At 29.4% G+C, this 7,114-nt stretch overlaps 1 protein-coding gene across 2 annotated transcripts in view; it reads left to right on the top strand.

Moving 5' to 3' along the window:
* Positions 1-6,798: 6,798 nt before the first annotated feature.
* LOC136075301 (uncharacterized) overlaps positions 6,799-7,114 on the top strand; it is a 68,281-nt gene continuing 67,965 nt past the window's right edge. For both annotated transcript variants that reach the window (XR_010635820.1, XM_065787963.1), the window contains exon 1: positions 6,799-6,934. The gene's annotated coding sequence lies outside the window, so the exon portion shown is untranslated. The remainder of the gene's footprint in view (positions 6,935-7,114) is intronic.

Consider the following 7,114-nt stretch of genomic DNA (forward strand, 5'->3'; position numbering starts at 1 on the left):
ATGTATGTAAGTGATGAATAATAAATCTATAACATTTTGAGAAAACGATTGTTTATTTTTTGAATAAAAAAGGAAATTAGTTGCAAGTTAATCAATTAAAGATGTCAGTTGTAAATAATAAATTGTTACATATTACCAATTTGGTAAAAAATAATCAATAAGATACTGTTCATAAATTTTGATTTATCATTGTAATTATAATAAAAATTATGGAATTTGATACTCTAAACATTTATATTTTAAGTTGGAGATAATTATTAATAAAGAAAATATAAAACACGAATAATTATAACTTATAGTTGCTAACACCTGAAAATATATAAGAATCATTATAAAAAATAGTGCTCTAACAATGGGGGTTCAACCTCAAAATAATTGGATGTGTTTGATTTGTAAAGGCAAGTGTGAGCATTGGTTAATAATGCACAAACTTGATACATTTTTCCCACTGCACTTAATTGTACTTTCAGTTTTTTTAAAAATCCAGGAATGCAAAATAGTTAATAATTTCTCCAAAAACCCATTCCACAGACGATCTTACTTTTCTCATAGCTTTGTTAAATTCCTTTTGTTCTGGATTTAATGCATAACGATTACTGTAAGGGGTTTGAAGATGAGTTCTCAGTGGATATGCTAGATCTCCATAAATACATAAAGGATCTCCATTTGGTCTTACACTATTTTGTAGTAATAAGTTATACAGATTTGACGAGGCAAGCATTGAGCTATCGTGTCTGCAATCTTCTACTGGCCCAAACAGATTTGCTATTAGTCCATTTGGAGCCACAACTGATTGAAACTTAATTGAATGAATTCGCTTGTGCCCGTTATACAATACTTGTTGGTCTTGTCCAGGTCTGCACACAGGTCTAACTGTCCCATCAACAAATCCCCAGCAAAAATCAAGTGGGGCACCCTTATTATGTATTGCTAAAGCATATCGCTCCAGTTGATTAGGAGCTAACCAATTCTGGTTGAAACTCTTGAGCAAGTGGTGGTGATTTGAAAATATTCCATTCATGACTACGTTTGACATCATACATAGCTCGGGAATTGGTCGACCAAAACGAGGAATTAAGTCCAAATAGCGTGAAGGGTAAGCAAATCGCTTTAGAAAAACACAGAAGGATTCTATGCCATTAAAAACTGATCTGTTGCTGCAGATTATTTCTTCAGGTATGGCTAGTACTTCTGCGATACGACAGATGTCATTTTTATAAAATCTAAATTCTGCAAAACATTCATCATCTGTCATTAAATCTAATTCAAAATGTTGGTATTTCTGATATGGAAAGTAAATATTTGTACTGGAATTTATATCATACAGTAATAGGAATTCTTCATCTGAAATCTCGTTTTGGCTATAAGCGGCTAAAATAACTTCTTTTGTTTCTCGTAAGGAGGCCATATTTGTTTACGCGAATGCTTAGATAAATTTGCTTAATTTATAAAACTAAAAACAGAAAAACTCAGAACGGGAATTAAAATCGCCTTAAGTTTACCGTTGTCAACAAAACCCGTTGTCTTTGCTTAAAGTCCCTAATAACTTGTGCGTTTTGTTAAGTTGTACAATAAAGAAAATTCGTATAATCACACTGGTTTACCTCGTGTTCTTTTTTTTTTCTTTTCCCGGAAGTTCATTAATTACATTTAAAATTTATTTTCATTAATTACTAATTGATCTATTGTATAAACTTAAATAAAATAGAGAATACAAGACCTTGCCAGTCGTGGGAAGAATCAATGTGAAAAATATGAGCAGGAAGTTCTTTTGATGAAATGGTTAATTTGCCCTGAAAAGCAAAAGTGACTCTTGCCTGAGTTGAAAATGAAAATCTCAAGGATTTTACTATTGCAACACTTTATAAACTATTCGGCTCTTTAATAAAGAACTCAGTTTGCAACTCAAACCGTTCCAAGCAGTCGTAGTGTAGTGATTAGAGTTCTGGCTTCAAAATTGGAGGTCTGTAGATAAAGCCTGCTCTGGCCATTTATGCATGATTGGTAAGAGAAGAGGCGTGATTTTTCTGATTAAATGTTATTCCGCGGTGCTTTGTGATTAGACCGTAAGAACTTCTTAAAGTACCTAAGTAGCTGGTTACTTACAAATCACTTAATTAATTTATCAATTTATTCATTAAATATATCAAAAAGAAATTTTATACCTTTATGAGAATAAAATAGATTCGAGTCATTTGCAATTAAGATAATATTTAATATTTTAATATTAATTTTTAAGATAATAACTACAACTTAAAATTTTTATAAAAAGAATTGTCATTTTTGAAACTTTTGTTTAGTTTTGAGTGCAAATGCTAACTAAACAAATAGGTCAACTGTAATGATTGTTTTTATTGATGAAAAACACTCAACTGTTGTAAACTAAATAAACTGTTGTAAACTAAATAAAACAACTTGAAACAGAAGCTGCATTCAGAGCCGTGCACAGGATTTGGGGGCCACAAGCATCCTTCAGTTTGGGGGCCCACCCCTTTACTCCAAAAAAAAAAAAATGTTCTGCTCAAATTTTTTGATTATATTATTGGTATATAAGTATAATTAAATAGTCCAGCTTTTGTTTCTTACAATGTTATTTTTCTTGTCTTTTGTTTAGCAAGCTCTTCAATCACATCATAGAAGTCAAGATTTTGTACTAATAGACACTCGATACTCAAAATGGCGAGGTCACTTGTTCATTCTTGTCCCATAGTTGAGCGCAAAAAATTCTTCAATTTACTTAATAAACACTCACTTGAGGCCACTGTCACTGAAATTAAAGCAAAAATACGCAATGCAATTACTACATTTCTAAAGAGCTACCTAAGCTTCATTTCAGAAATTTGTTTTTTATAAGTCAAATGGGGCAAGAGGTTTCTTTCCAAAACTCCGGATCGGATCGTTCTTTTAAAATAAATTACGCAACGCTAAATTTATTTTAAAAGAAGTATAAGATCTTAAGCCTTTTTTTGCGGCAATTTTCATTTAATGAGCTATTTTCATTTTTTATTTAACTTAAAGTTCTTGATTGCCGCTGTTGGGGTTCCCCATAGGGTTCGGGGCCCCGAGCAATTTGCTCGGGTGACTCACCCTCTATACGGCCCTGGCTGTATTTATTAAAAGCTGTATAGTAGTGCTTTTAAAAAAGATTTAACTTTTGTTGTCAACTTGCTGAACATCAAATGCAGTATAAAAATTTCTACAGAAAAGTACGAAGCGTTAAATTCTACACCATAAATGTCTAACAAGTAGTCCATTTCTTTTGTTGTATCTTTTTTCAATTTTTAGTTTCGCCCTGTTTTTATTTGTTTTGACGTTGTTAAAGAGTTCTTTTATTTGTCAAATTATAAAAACAAAACAAAGTGGGGGAACTGAAACTCTATAGCCCTACTTTTTGCGTAGCCCCTGTATATATAATTATAATATTAGGCAATAGAATATAACAAATCAAAGTTCTACTGTACATTTTTATGCACAGCAAACAATTAACATGATTTTATAGCTCACTTTTTCTTATCGCTGAATTAACTCTAGTTTATATATTCCACATTAAACTTAAAAATCTGCAACTTTTTTTTTAACCTTTATAATTTTAAAACATAGTTTTATATGTCTGTATATATACTTGACATAATTATTCACTATCATTAGCATATATTGATGGCACCAGTTTTAACGTTTCTCTTCCAAATTGAAAACTGATTGCCCTAAAACATGCTCAATAACTTCTTTTAATTATTTCTTTCAAACGTCAAATGGCTCACCAGCTTTGACGTTTGTAAATAGATTCTTTAAAAAAGCTTCTTGTTCAGTAGAAAAAATACCAAGCAGAAAGAAACTTTTTGTTTAGAGAAAAATACTTAGAAACAACATATTTTTAATGTGTTGTTAAAAAAGAGATGAACCGTTTTTATTATATTATCTTTGCTGTGTTCCATATTTACGCACTGCTTATTTGCCCGGAATGCGTATCAGCACAAGATTTTACTAGTCAATTAGAAGAGGTATAGTTATTAAAATGTATGATGAGGTATAATAAATTAAAAATAATTAACGGCTTATAAGTTTTTGTTAATGCAGAAGGTTTTTTATTAAAATAGAATAGCTTCTTTAATTGAATTAGTTTATGATTTATATAAATCTGTAAATTAAATTTTTTAGTTTGATATAAGTGTATTCAATCAGTTGATATAAGGATATTCAATCAGTTCTTAGTTAAAAACCACAATTGTAGATTTTATTTACATTTTTTAGTGTAACAAATTTTTGTGTCCGCTAGTTTATTTTATTTATAAAGTTTAAAGTTTTATATCGGCGTCAAAAACACAGTTTAAAATTAATTTATCAGAAAGGTAATTTTACTCATGTTAAACATCTAATTAAAGCAAGAAAAGAATTAAAAATAACAAAAGAAAATATTTATCTAAATATAATACCGTAATAAATACTTATCCAAAAAGAAAAGTAATGATTATTAATTCGCAAAAAAAACAGAACGAAGAATAACAAAAAGAAAAGTAATGATTATTAACTCGCAAAAAAAGAGAACGAAGAATAACAAAGGGAATAAAAGTTTCACTTAATAAACTTTTACAACCAATTACAAATAAGATCATAAACTAACAGTTTGTTTATGTGTATTATACTTTAATTACAAGATACTCAATGACAAGACATATTCCGTCCTCAGTCAGCTAAAGTCAATCAGACAGCTCGTTAGGGAATGTCCATAAAGTACGTACAATCGGAGAGGAGGAGGGGGTCTCCAAATGGGGTATATGAGGTAAAGGGGAAGTGGGTCAATTATAAAAGTAAGGAGAAACTAAATTGAAAAAAATATCATAAAATGTTGAGTCGGTAAGTTAAATACGTAGGTAATTTAAGGGAGGTGGAGGGTATTTAAAAAAGAGTATAGCAGAATGCGAGGGAGGGGGGGGGGGAGTTCGAAATATGTCAAAAATCACTCATAGCGAAATCCCTTACGGATTCGCAATGAGTGATTGTCGCATTTTTTGGTTGTCGAAAAACAGAATAAGGAATAATGTCTCAAATGGGTTTAATTAATAGTATCGTGAATAAAATAAAGGAATAATTTATACAAATAAATTTAATGTGATCAACAGGCCAGAACATGCAGCTAGCGTACATAGATCAACTGGCTTAAGTAGGTAGAACAAGTAGAAAGTATACTTTCCGTATATGATTTTCTGTAATGACCTCAGTCAATGTAGTGCATACCACTATATTGACTGACGGTTTAGGTAGGCAATCTATTAGTTAAAAAAAAGTCTTTTTGTAAATCATTTTTATATTGATATATTAACTTTATATTTATTATAACTTTAATATATTAAATTATTCTTTGAAAAGAAATATTGGTGTGACATTATTACGGTTTTTATTTTTCAACAATATTACTATTTCTGATAAAACAACTATATTAAATCGGAAACATTATTCCTTTTTTACTATTTCTGATACTATCCTTTTTTTACTATTATCGACACGTATCGAATTTGTTAAAAATTAATATCATTTTTTTCGCAAAATTTGCGTTAAAAGGGAATAGTGTCAAAAATATTTAAAAAGGAGTAATATAATATGGAATAGTGTACACTCTTCCGGAGTTCATTTTTCGACAGTATTTCTCCCACCACGAGCTTCTTATAACTCCATACAAGTGATCTTTACTTTTTTTGCATTTTATCTTAACATTAAAGATAGTACTTTCATTCATTTTATATATATTTTACCTAATTACAAAATTAGTTTTAAGATTTATACATAAATAATTATTAGAATATTTAGAGACAATATATAAGATATCTACTAGTTAGAATATTTAACCTTGATTTAAGGAAAAAAACTACTCGTTTTAATAAATTTTTAAGATAATAATCTAATATCGTTTTCAAATTCTATAAATTAAAAATTAGAATATTTAGAGACAATATATAAGATATCTACTAGTTAGAATATTTAACCTTGGTTTAAAGAAAAAAGCTACTCGTTTTAATAAATTTTTAAAATAGTAATCTAATATCGTTTTCAAATTTGAAAATGATATTAGGAGGCTATAAACTTTATTCAAAAAATCGAAACTTTGTTCAAAAAATCGAAAAATAGATATATATTTTTTAATTATTTCCTTGTTTTTTCAAGTCTTTAATTTCGGAAAATTAGTTTATAAAATAATCGTCCGAAAAAAAAGACTAGATTGTAGAAACTTAAAAAATAAAAATCAAGACACCCTTTTGTAAAAAGACTCTGTTTTCCGCGGGGCTTCGGATCTTCAGTCTGATTTTTTGCAAAGCGATCGATACGTTCTGTAAACTACAAAACAGGAGATTTTAATGAAAATTGTATAAAATGTGGTAGCGGAAAAAACCCACCCATTTTATACGCAAATAGTTATACACATTAAGCCCTGCAACAAACGTCGTTTCTGACGTCACACTGAAACAAGGAGAACATTCAGAAGAGTATACATACATTAACTGAAGGTTTGGTTTGGGGCAGGTATTATCTAATTAAAAGAAGACTGACATTACGTTTTCTGGGGGGATTACTTCCGTGAAGTTTTTTCCCGGAGTTCTCATAAGGGCAAAGTAGTAAAGTTTGATTGGTTGATTTATAAAGTCACCGCATCGAAACCTGATTGGTTGATATTTAAATTCGTGGAACTCTTGCTTTAAATTTCTTATAAAATCACGGTGCCGTTGCTTTAAATTTTTTGTTAACGGCTATCTAATTACGAAGAGTTAGTTAAAATTATTTTTAATCTATTATTTTAATTTTACTTTATTATTTAGCCGTCAAATGTTCTTATACAATAACAAAATCAAACTGTTTAAAAACTTAAATTGGATGGGCGAAATGAGAAAGATATTAGGGATATTTACGTCAATAATCATCGATTACAGCAGAAAATCGTTAAGTATGTTGAATTTTATAAGTTTCATCAACTTTTGTATGGTTGTAAAGTTATTTCGAATACTCAAGCTTATTGATCACACATTTTTACAATAACTATGATTAGCATTTTACAATATTATATGCAAAAGGCTCATTATTATGCTATAATAATGAGCCTTTTGCAAAATTATTTTCGTTGCTA

Source organism: Hydra vulgaris, chromosome 01 (genome assembly GCF_038396675.1).
Source record: "Hydra vulgaris chromosome 01, alternate assembly HydraT2T_AEP".
NCBI lineage: Eukaryota > Metazoa > Cnidaria > Hydrozoa > Anthoathecata > Hydridae > Hydra > Hydra vulgaris.